General features: G+C 41.8%; 1 protein-coding gene across 1 annotated transcript in view; it reads left to right on the forward strand.

Annotated features, from left to right (window-relative positions):
* The window catches only part of LOC144693984 (mediator of RNA polymerase II transcription subunit 12-like protein), a 590,784-nt gene that overhangs the window by 401,162 nt on the left and 179,922 nt on the right, over window positions 1-9,700 (forward strand). The gene's annotated exons all lie outside the window — the stretch shown is intronic.

Raw genomic sequence — 9,700 nt, forward strand, 5'->3', positions numbered from 1 at the left:
TGGTGGAGACAGAAGGCACGGCTCTGTATTTACCAAGGGTGAGGACTTTGCCAAAGCTAAGGTTAGCAAGGAGGTTGTTGGGATAGATAAAGAGGACATGCTATAATGCTTGATGGTACTTGAAGTAGGTAAGTTGCCTTGTCCAGATGGATGCATCCTAGGTTGCTGAGGAAAGTAAGGGTAGAAATTACGGAGGTGCTGATCCCAACTTTCCAATCCTCCAGAGGTGGTGCTAAAGGACTGGAGCATTGCAAATGTTACAGCCTTGTTCAACAAATGGCAGAGGGATAAACCTGACAATTAAAGGCCATTCCATTTAATGTCAGTGATGGGAAGCTTTTAGCAGCAAATAATCCAGTAGAAAATTTTGCAGCCACTTAGACTAATGTGGACTAAATCAAGCCATCATGGCCTATTATGGACAACCCATGTTTGACCAACTTTATTGAGTTTTTTGATGATGGAACAGAGTGAGGGCAGTGCAGTTGATCAGTATGTGAACTTCATATGGATTCAGTACTAGGACCACTGATGTTTTGATGCACATCAATGACTTGGGGGATACAGGGCACATTTTTGAAATTTGCAGATGACACGAAACTTGGAAATGTAGTGAACAGTGAGGAAAATAGTGAGTTGAAGACCTGGGCTGAGGGAATAGGTAGGCACATGGCAGATGAATTTTAATGCAGGAAAGTGTGAGGTGATAAATTTTTGTTTGAAGAATGAGGATTGCAGAATAGAGAATTGTTTCGGTGTAGAAGAAGGCCATTAGGCCCATCGTGTCTGTACCGGCTCTCCAAATGAGCAACTCACCTATTGCCATTCCCCTACTTTCTTCCTGTAACCCTACACATTCTTTGTTTTCAGATAACAATCTAATTCCCTATTGAATGCTTCAATGGAGCCTGCCTCCATCACACTCTCAGGCAATGCATTCCAAACCCTAACCATTTGCTGCATAAAAAAGTTTCTCCTCATATCACTTTTGCTTATTTTACTAATTACTTTAAAATCTGTGCCCTCTCGTTCCCGACCCTTTCATGAGTGGAAATAGTTTCTCTCTATTCACTCTGCCCAGACCTCTCATGACTTTGAATACCTCTGAACCTTCTTTTCTCTAAGGAAAACAGTCCTAACTTCTCCAATCTTTGCCATAACTGAGGTGAGGATGGACAAGACAAACAAAATGGCACTGGAACAGAGACCTGAGTGTGTCCATACACAAATCTTTAAAGATGATAGAACAGATTAATGAAACAGTTAATAAAATTTATGGAATCCTGGGCTTTATATTTGAGCATAGAATTATAGTGAACCGTTACAAAATACCACTCAGTCCACCTGGAGTATTGTGTCCCATTCTGGACGTGACAGTTTAAGAAGGGCATAAAGGATTCACCAGAATTGTTGCAGGGATGAGGGTTTACAGTCACGTGGATAGTCCAGACAAACTGGTGCTGTTCCCCTTAGAGCATAGAAGGCTAAGAGCAGATTGGATTAAATTGTGTAAAATCATGGAACATTTAGAAGAGAATTTGTTTCCAATGGCTCTGGGTTTGAAAATCAAAGGGCACAGGTTTAAGATGATTGGCAAAAGAACAAGAGGCAACATTAAAAGCTTTTTCATGCAACAAGTGACTGGGATCTGGAATGCACTGTCGGGGGTGGTAGTGACAAATTCAATATTAACTTTGAGAAGAGAATTGGATAAATCCTTGAAGGAGAAAGACTCGCAGGGTTAGGGTGAAAGAGCCAAGGAGCATCCGAAGCTCACGCTCCCTGGATTGCTCTTTGAAAGAGCCTGCACAGACTCAAAGGGCTTGAATAGCCGCCTCCTGAGCTGTACTCTTCAATAGTTCTTTGTTGTTTCCTCGGAGACTCACCTTTGTCCTGCCGTGATGTTCGTCCGCAGTGACTGAGTGTGCCGCAATACTTTGCTCAGAAGCCACAAGAAGAACATTTTCTCGTGTGAAAGTATAGAAGTTCAATGTGAAGGCAGTTGGCTGATTAAGCATTTAGCTACTTCTTGCATGGCAACTTTTTCCGAAAATAAGAATCTCAGTTTTGTTTTGCAGATTGGTTTAAAATGTATTTTATTATACATCCCATTTCTGGCTTCGGCTGGTTAATGTAACATTTCCAGTAAATAACAAAAACAGATATTAAGTAAATATCCACATGAAGCATTAGCTTTCTAACTTCCTTGCCTGGGTATGTTTGCATATGTTATTGCACATGCCTGGGAACCCATTGTTCTAACTTCTCAAAAAAAATTATTAGTTGCTCAAAGGAACATCATTACGTAGAAAATGTTTATTAAAGTACTACTGTTGGCGTGTAAGTCAACAGTTGTTGAGATCTGATGACCTGGTTCCGCTAGAATCCAAAGATCTTGCTTTCAAAACCTATGATATAAGGAAGTATCAGTAACAACAAATATTTAAATAGTTGATATATGAGTCACATTCAAAATATCAATCAGTCACATTTAATTGTATCCATTATATTAGTATTTGATACACCAAAAAAGCTGGAGAGGCACTAATCTACTAGTCCACTGGATTCTAACAGTTTTAAGCAAATTTTACATTTCAATTAAATACTCCAAAGAGCTAATGATAACCTTGTGTTTTGTAGCAAAGCTGACCATTAGTTAAGGCACCACATGTTGTCTTAGCAGTGGAGTAGGTCTGATTGAATTGCTGGATTCTACTACTGACCTGATGGTGAATGTGCAATGTATTTCAATGTTGGCCCTCTTGTGGTCCAAATAGTCTTTGGCATCTCCATTGATGTGATGCAATATTTATAGGGTCTTGTGAAAGTAATGTTGCTGCTCTCAGTTTTATCATGATTGTTCTGTGATTATTCTGCTTGTTTGAATACTGTTAGTAATCATGGATTATGGCCTGTGATCAGAAATATCTTACTGAGCTGTCTGTCATGGCTCTGTGTGTATAGTGCCCTCATCTCTGGGCTGTGGATTAATGCCCCCACTCCAGAAACTTGAGTATCAAGGCCACATTTGACCGAGTATGGCATCAAGTAGCCCTAGCAAAACTGGAGTCAGTGGGAATCGGGGAGAACTCCCCGCTGGTTGGAGTCACACCTAGCACAAAGGAAGATGGTTGTGGTTATTGGACGTCAGTCATCTCAACCCCAAGACATGACTGCAGGAGTTCCTCAGGACAGTGTGCTCTACCCAACCATCTTCAGCTGCTTCATTAATGACCTTCCTTCCATCATAAGATCAGAAGTGGGGATGTTCGCTGATGATTGCACAATGTTCAGCACCATTTGCGACTCCTTAGATACTGAAGCAGCCCATATCCAAATACAGCAAGACCTGGACAATATCCAAGCTTGGGCTGACAAATGGCAAGTAACATTCATGCCACACAAGTGCCAGGCAATGACCATCTCCAACAAGAGAGAATCTAACTATCGCCCCTTGACGGTCAAAGGCATTACCATCACTGAATCTCGTACTATCAGCATCCTGGGGATTACCATTGACCAGAAACTAAATTGAACTAGCCATATAAATACTGTGGAGTCAGAGTCCAGGAATCCTGTGATGAGTAACTCACCTTCTGTCTCCCCAAAGCCTGTCCACCATCTACAAGACACAAGTCAGAAGTGTGATGGAATACTTCCCACTTGCCTAGATGAGTGCAGCTACCACAACGCTCAAGAAGCTTGACACCATCCAGGACAAAGCAGCCCGCTTGATTGGCACCACATCCAGAAACATTCACTCCCTCCACCACCAATGCACAGTAGCAGCAGTGTGTACCATCTACAAGATGCATTGCAGGAATTCACCAAGGCTCCTTAGGCAGCACCTTCCAAACCCACGACCACTACCATCTAGAAGGACAAGGGCAGCAGATAGATGGGAACACCACCACCTGCAAGTTTCCCTCCAAGTCACGCACCATCCTGACTTGGAAATATATCGCCGTTCCTTCACTGTCGCTGGGTCAAAATCCTGGAACTCCCTCCCTAACAGCACTGTGGGTGTACCTACACCACATGGACTGCAGCGGTTCAAGAAGGCAGCTCACCATCACCTCCTCAAGGGCAATTAGGGATGAGCCATAAATGCTGGCCCGAGCCAGCAAAGCCCACATCCTGTGAATGAATTTTAAAAATCTATACGGACCCTTCAGAGCAGTAGTGATGGCGTGTTGCATTGCTGGAGATGCAGTCTTTCAGATGAGATACGAGACCAAAGCGGAGGGCAGATGCAAAACAATCCTATGGCAATACTTGAAGAAGAGCAGTGGAGTTCTCTCGAGTATCCCATATTTGAGCAACACCTACATCAGATTATCAGCTTGTTATTACATTACTGCTTGTGGAATATGTACGGAAATTATCTGTCACATTTCCTGCATTGAAACAGTGACCACACTTCACAAAGAAAAATGAATTTGCTGTGAAGCACTTTGGGTGTTAAAGTGCGCTATGTAAATGCAAGTCTTTTTCCCAGTTGTGTGCTCTTGCAGGCAGTGCATGCTGGGTAGATTGACCTGTGGGTGTGACCTAAGCTCATAGCTTCAGTCACTTTCCTATGTAACAAGATGTTGGAAGCTTTTTTATTACAAGTCCCTGGGTCAGTTTCAAACTTTATTTCCTCTGACTGTACCCTCTCCAAAACATGAGAGCATTTCTGAAGTATGTTAGGAAATAGAGATAGTTTAAGTAAGTTATATTTGTATTTGTGGGTGTTAAGAATGAGTTTTAGCTTTAAAGTTTAAGTTTGATTTGTATTTCTGTATTTGTGTGTTAAGAAAAGGTCAAGTTGAGTTTTACTTTAAATGGTGCCTGCATTCCTAATGAGTTTTTTTACAACTGTTGAAGAGAAGTTAAAGCAAACACAAGAGTAGAAAAAGCTGTGCTGTTCCCTATCAACAGGAGCCCAGACAGGGAGACACACACGTGTGCGCGCGCACACACACACGCAAAAAAAAACTAAAGTGGCAAAGACCTGGCAAATGGAGTTTAATGTGAGAAAATATGAAGTTGTTCACTTTGGCAGGAAGAACAAAAAAGCAGAATGGAGAATGGCTGCATAATTCTGAGGTGCAGAGGGATCTAGGTGTTCTAGTACATAAGTTACAGAAAGTTAGTATGCAGGTGCAGCAAGTAATTAAGAAGGCTAATGGAATGCTATCCTTTCTTACGAGAGGGAGTGAACATAAAAGTAAGGATGTTATGCTTCAGTTATATAGGGCACTGGTGAGACTGCACCTTGAATACTGTGTGCAGTTTTGGTCTCCTTATTTAAGGAAGGATGTAAATGCATTGGAGGCGGTTCAAAGGAGGTTTACTAGATTGATACCTGGAATGAGTGGGTTGTGTTATGAGGAAAGGTTGGACAGACTGGGCTTGTTTCCACTGGAGTTTAGAAGAGTGAGGGTGATTTGATTGAAGTATACAAGATCCTGAACGGCCTTGACAAGGTGGACATGGAAAGGATGTTTCCTCTTGTGGGTGAGTCCCGAACTAGAGGGCACCCCTTTAAAATTAAGGTTCGCCCTTTTAGGACAGAGATTAGGAGAATTTTTTTCTTTGAGGATTGTACGACTTTGAAACGCTCTGCCTCAGAAGGCGGTGGAGTGGGGTCATTGAATATTTTTAAGGCAGAGGTAGATAAATTCTTGTTAGGCAAGGAAATCAAAGGTTAGCGGGGTTATATGGCAATGTGGAAATTGAAACACAAGATCATCAACCATGATCTTATTGATGGCGGAGCAGGCTCGAGGGGCCGAATGGTCTACTCCTGTTCCTATTTCTTATGTTCTTATGTAAAGAGAGAGCAGTTTGAGTTCAGTTGACAGTGGCTGCAGAGAGAGACTGGAGCAAAGGGACAGATAGTAAGTCCCAAGCTAAAGAAAAATTCCCCAAAATCCAGGGGAGTGGAGCGGGAGAAAGTCCCAAGAAGACCTTCTAGTCAAAGGAAGAACAGAAACTTGGAAAAGGTTCTGTTAAGTGAAGTTCAGAGTGAGGAGCAGAGGAAGGCTTCAAGCTTAAAGAAAGAAAAGCTGCAGGAAACAGATTTAAAGCGAGAGGCTAGAAGGTCCAATAAGCCGGCTGAAGGTCTGTAACTCTTTGCTATGGGCATATGAAGCAGTGGTGTACTGTTGATGGCTGAATCAGTGAGAGTAGAGTGCGTGGAAGAAAGCTTGGATGCATGTGGTGACCCAGGGAAGAGGAACATCCGAAGGAGAGTTTGAAACCCTGGAGGTGAACCCTTGCGGAAGGTGTCTGAGAGAAAGCGTCAGTTTGGGAGAAACCCTCATGTGAAAGATGGAGCTCAGTGAGACTGGTTGGCTCATGGTGTGACAAGTGCCTGGTGGGGAGCTTATGCGAGATTCATAGCATCTGCCTGCAATGACATCTGTCACCTGGCTTCAGAGTGTGGCTTGTCTGACCACAGGGTGCCTATTGGTTTACATGGACAGTGCACTTACTGTGAACATTATAGTATAAGATAGCTTTTGAAACTTGTGTTATCCTTACAAATCCATATATATCTATAATAAGCTATGGTTGTGGGTGAAGGAGTAATGTGGTATAGTTCATCTTTTCTTGTTAAATAAATGTTTTATTTGACTTCTGTGACTCTGCTTAGTAGCCACTCTCCACGTATCTAAACTAACAAATAAAAGTTAGGATCTATCAATCCTGGGATCAGGCTTGTCCAGTGGTAACAAATAGCAAAGTTGGAAGTGCATCTCTTTCCTACTTACAGTATCACAGCACTGGTGCTTGCTGATCCTACAGTGTGAATTATTTATTAAAGTTTTCCACTCACTGGCTGTGAGTTAGACAACTGGTCTTTGTACAGCAGATGTGCAACCCATTTGTGCACCTTTACTCTTCTGTGTTTTGCAACGGTAAATGTTTTTACAGACTACAGGGGATTTTATCAGAAGGGGACAGGCGAGCGTTTCTCTTTTATTATTATTTGATAAAGTGCCGCACAACAGACTTGTGAGCAAAGATGGAGCTTATGGAATAAAAGGGACAGTAGCAACCTGGATATGAAATTGACTGAGTGACAGGAAATGAAGAGCAAATGGTTGTTTTATGGACAGGAGGAAGGTTTTTTTGTGTGATGCCCCGGGATTGCTGTTAGGACAGCATGCTCTTTTCCCTAGATCTTGTTGTACAGGGCATGGTTTCAAAAGTTTGCATACGATGCAAAATTTGAAAGTATTGCATAACATGGGGAGGATAGTTTTGAACTTCAAAAGGGCGCAGTCGAGTTGGAGAAATGGGTGAACAAGTGACGGGCAAAACTTAATACTGAGAAGTGGGAAGTGATTCCTTTTGGTCGGAAGAACGCAGAGACAATTTAAAATAAAGGGTATGATACTAAAGGAGTACAAGAGCAGAGGTGCCTGGGCTTTCTGTGCATAAATCATTGAAGGTGGCAGGATAATTTGAGAGTGCAGTTAGTAAAGCATATGGCATCCTGGGCTTTATCAACAGGTGCATAAACAGGAAAAAGAGACTTATGAAGCATGTAAAATTCACAATTCAGAAAACCTAATTCAATGTAGAAAGTAGGGAAGATTTAAGACGGGCAAAGAGAGAGTATGAGAATAAACCCATGGTTGAATTAAAAGGGAATCCAAAAATCCTTTGTATATAAATAGTAAAATTGTAGTCAAGGGAAGGTTGGAGCACATTCCTGTGGCAGCAGAGGGCACGGCTGAGGCATTAAATGAGTACTTTGCACCTTAACTAGAGAATAGGATGCTGTCACTGTAGCACTAAAGCAGGAGGCAGTAGCAATATTTGATGCAATACGAAATGTTCAGAGTTACAAGCAAGCTTGGCAGCCTTCAGAGTAGAAAAGTCACCCCTTCCAGTTGAAATGCATCCTAGGTTGTTGAGGGAAGCAAGGATGGAATTTGTGCAGAATCTGGATGTAATCTTCCAAAACTCGTTTCATATGGGGCTGCTGCCAAAGGACTGGAAGGTTGTAAATGTTTCACTGTTTAAAAATAAGGGGTGATCCATTTAAAATGGAGATGAGGAGAAATTTTTTTCTCTGAGGGTCATGAGTCTTTGGAACTCCCATCATGAAAAGGCGGTGGAAGCAGAGTCTTTGAGTATTTTTAAGACAGAGGGTGGATAGATTCTTGGTAAGCAAGGGGATGATAGGTTATTGGGGGTAGATAGGATGTAGGTTTGAGGTTACTATCAGGTCAGATGTGTTTAGGCCAGTGTAAAGCAGCAGCACATACTGATGTCAAATTTCTGTTGTCCAGGCATAAAGCTCATCTCCATGTAAAGTTCACCATTCTTCTGCTGCAAGCAGGGAGCTGCACTCTTTAGGAAATCTGTTTACCGCTGTTAACTATTAAATACACTTTCCAATGCAATGCAATATCAATTCATCTACTGATAACAATGAATAACATCTACAGATAACAATATTCCTAATTGGCAAGGAAGCACTGTACAGGGTTCAATTCACCCATCGTGCAGCTTAGATGATTTGGTGAACACCACTATAGTCTCATACCTATGGGGGTCATTTTACTCTAACTCACTGGGCAGGATTCCCGCGAATTTGGGTGGAATGCTGACTTAACACCAAGCTATCTTACTTTAGTGGAGAGTAAATTCAGTTACCCAACAGAAGGGTTAAGTTAAAATTGCCCCCTATATCTCTAAACTGCACACTGGGTGAATTGAGCCTTATACTTCCTTGCTTTTGGAGAATCTGTGCATTTCATTTTATGCTTATGAATTGATATGAAAGTAGATTGAAAAGTTGATTCCATAATGACCGGTGACGTGCGTATTAGCTGCACAGGTTTTGTTGAGCTTATTATATATATTATAATAGATTATAACCTTACTTTATAATCAGATGCCTTTTCTTTAAATTCAAAGCCCCAACCAAGGTGACTTTGACTGGCACCTGAGAGTTTTTGTCTCCATCTTCTCCTGTTCTCTCATGCTATCTTCAGGCTATAGACCCACCAATGGATCCGCATATAGTCTGCTACCCGAGGCACCTCGGCTAAGTTCCTCGTCCCCCTTGCCTTGTAGCCACTTGGCACTTGGCTGAGATTGGAGACGGCTGAATGAGCTATTGAATCCATGCACCATTCTGCATATCACCTGTTCACTGTATTTATTAATGACTTAAATGATGCGGCAGAGAACCATATTTCCAAGTTTGCTGATGACACACAGATAAGCAAAGGCGAGATTGCATTTTGCAAGGTCTCTGATAATTTTTCCCACTGTGCTAATGGACATTGTGGGACTACATGTAAGAGAGTGGCCTTGCTGAAATGTTATGTAAGTACCATTAAAATCCTGACAATTAATGATATACATATAAGCTTGCATGTCTGATATCAAGTTGTGGATAATTTAAAACATCTTTATTTGAACATTGAAAGGACCAAAGAAAGGTTATGCTATTTAACACCCTTCAAAAATTCCATAATCCTATCCTATTCCATTCCAATTTCTGATTGCCGATTTGGGCTGAAGCAAAATGGTTCTTGGCCTCGGTATCCTATTTGATTCTGAGCCGAGTTTCAAACCCAGAGTCTGCTCATTACTGAGACTGCTTCCTTTCACCTCTTTGATATTTCCCTCACTGCCATGATTCATACTTTTCTTGCCTTCCGATTCAAATCCTCAAACACTTGCCTTC

Source organism: Cetorhinus maximus, chromosome 19 (assembly GCF_964194155.1).
Source record: "Cetorhinus maximus chromosome 19, sCetMax3.hap1.1, whole genome shotgun sequence".
NCBI classification, from domain to species: domain Eukaryota; kingdom Metazoa; phylum Chordata; class Chondrichthyes; order Lamniformes; family Cetorhinidae; genus Cetorhinus; species Cetorhinus maximus.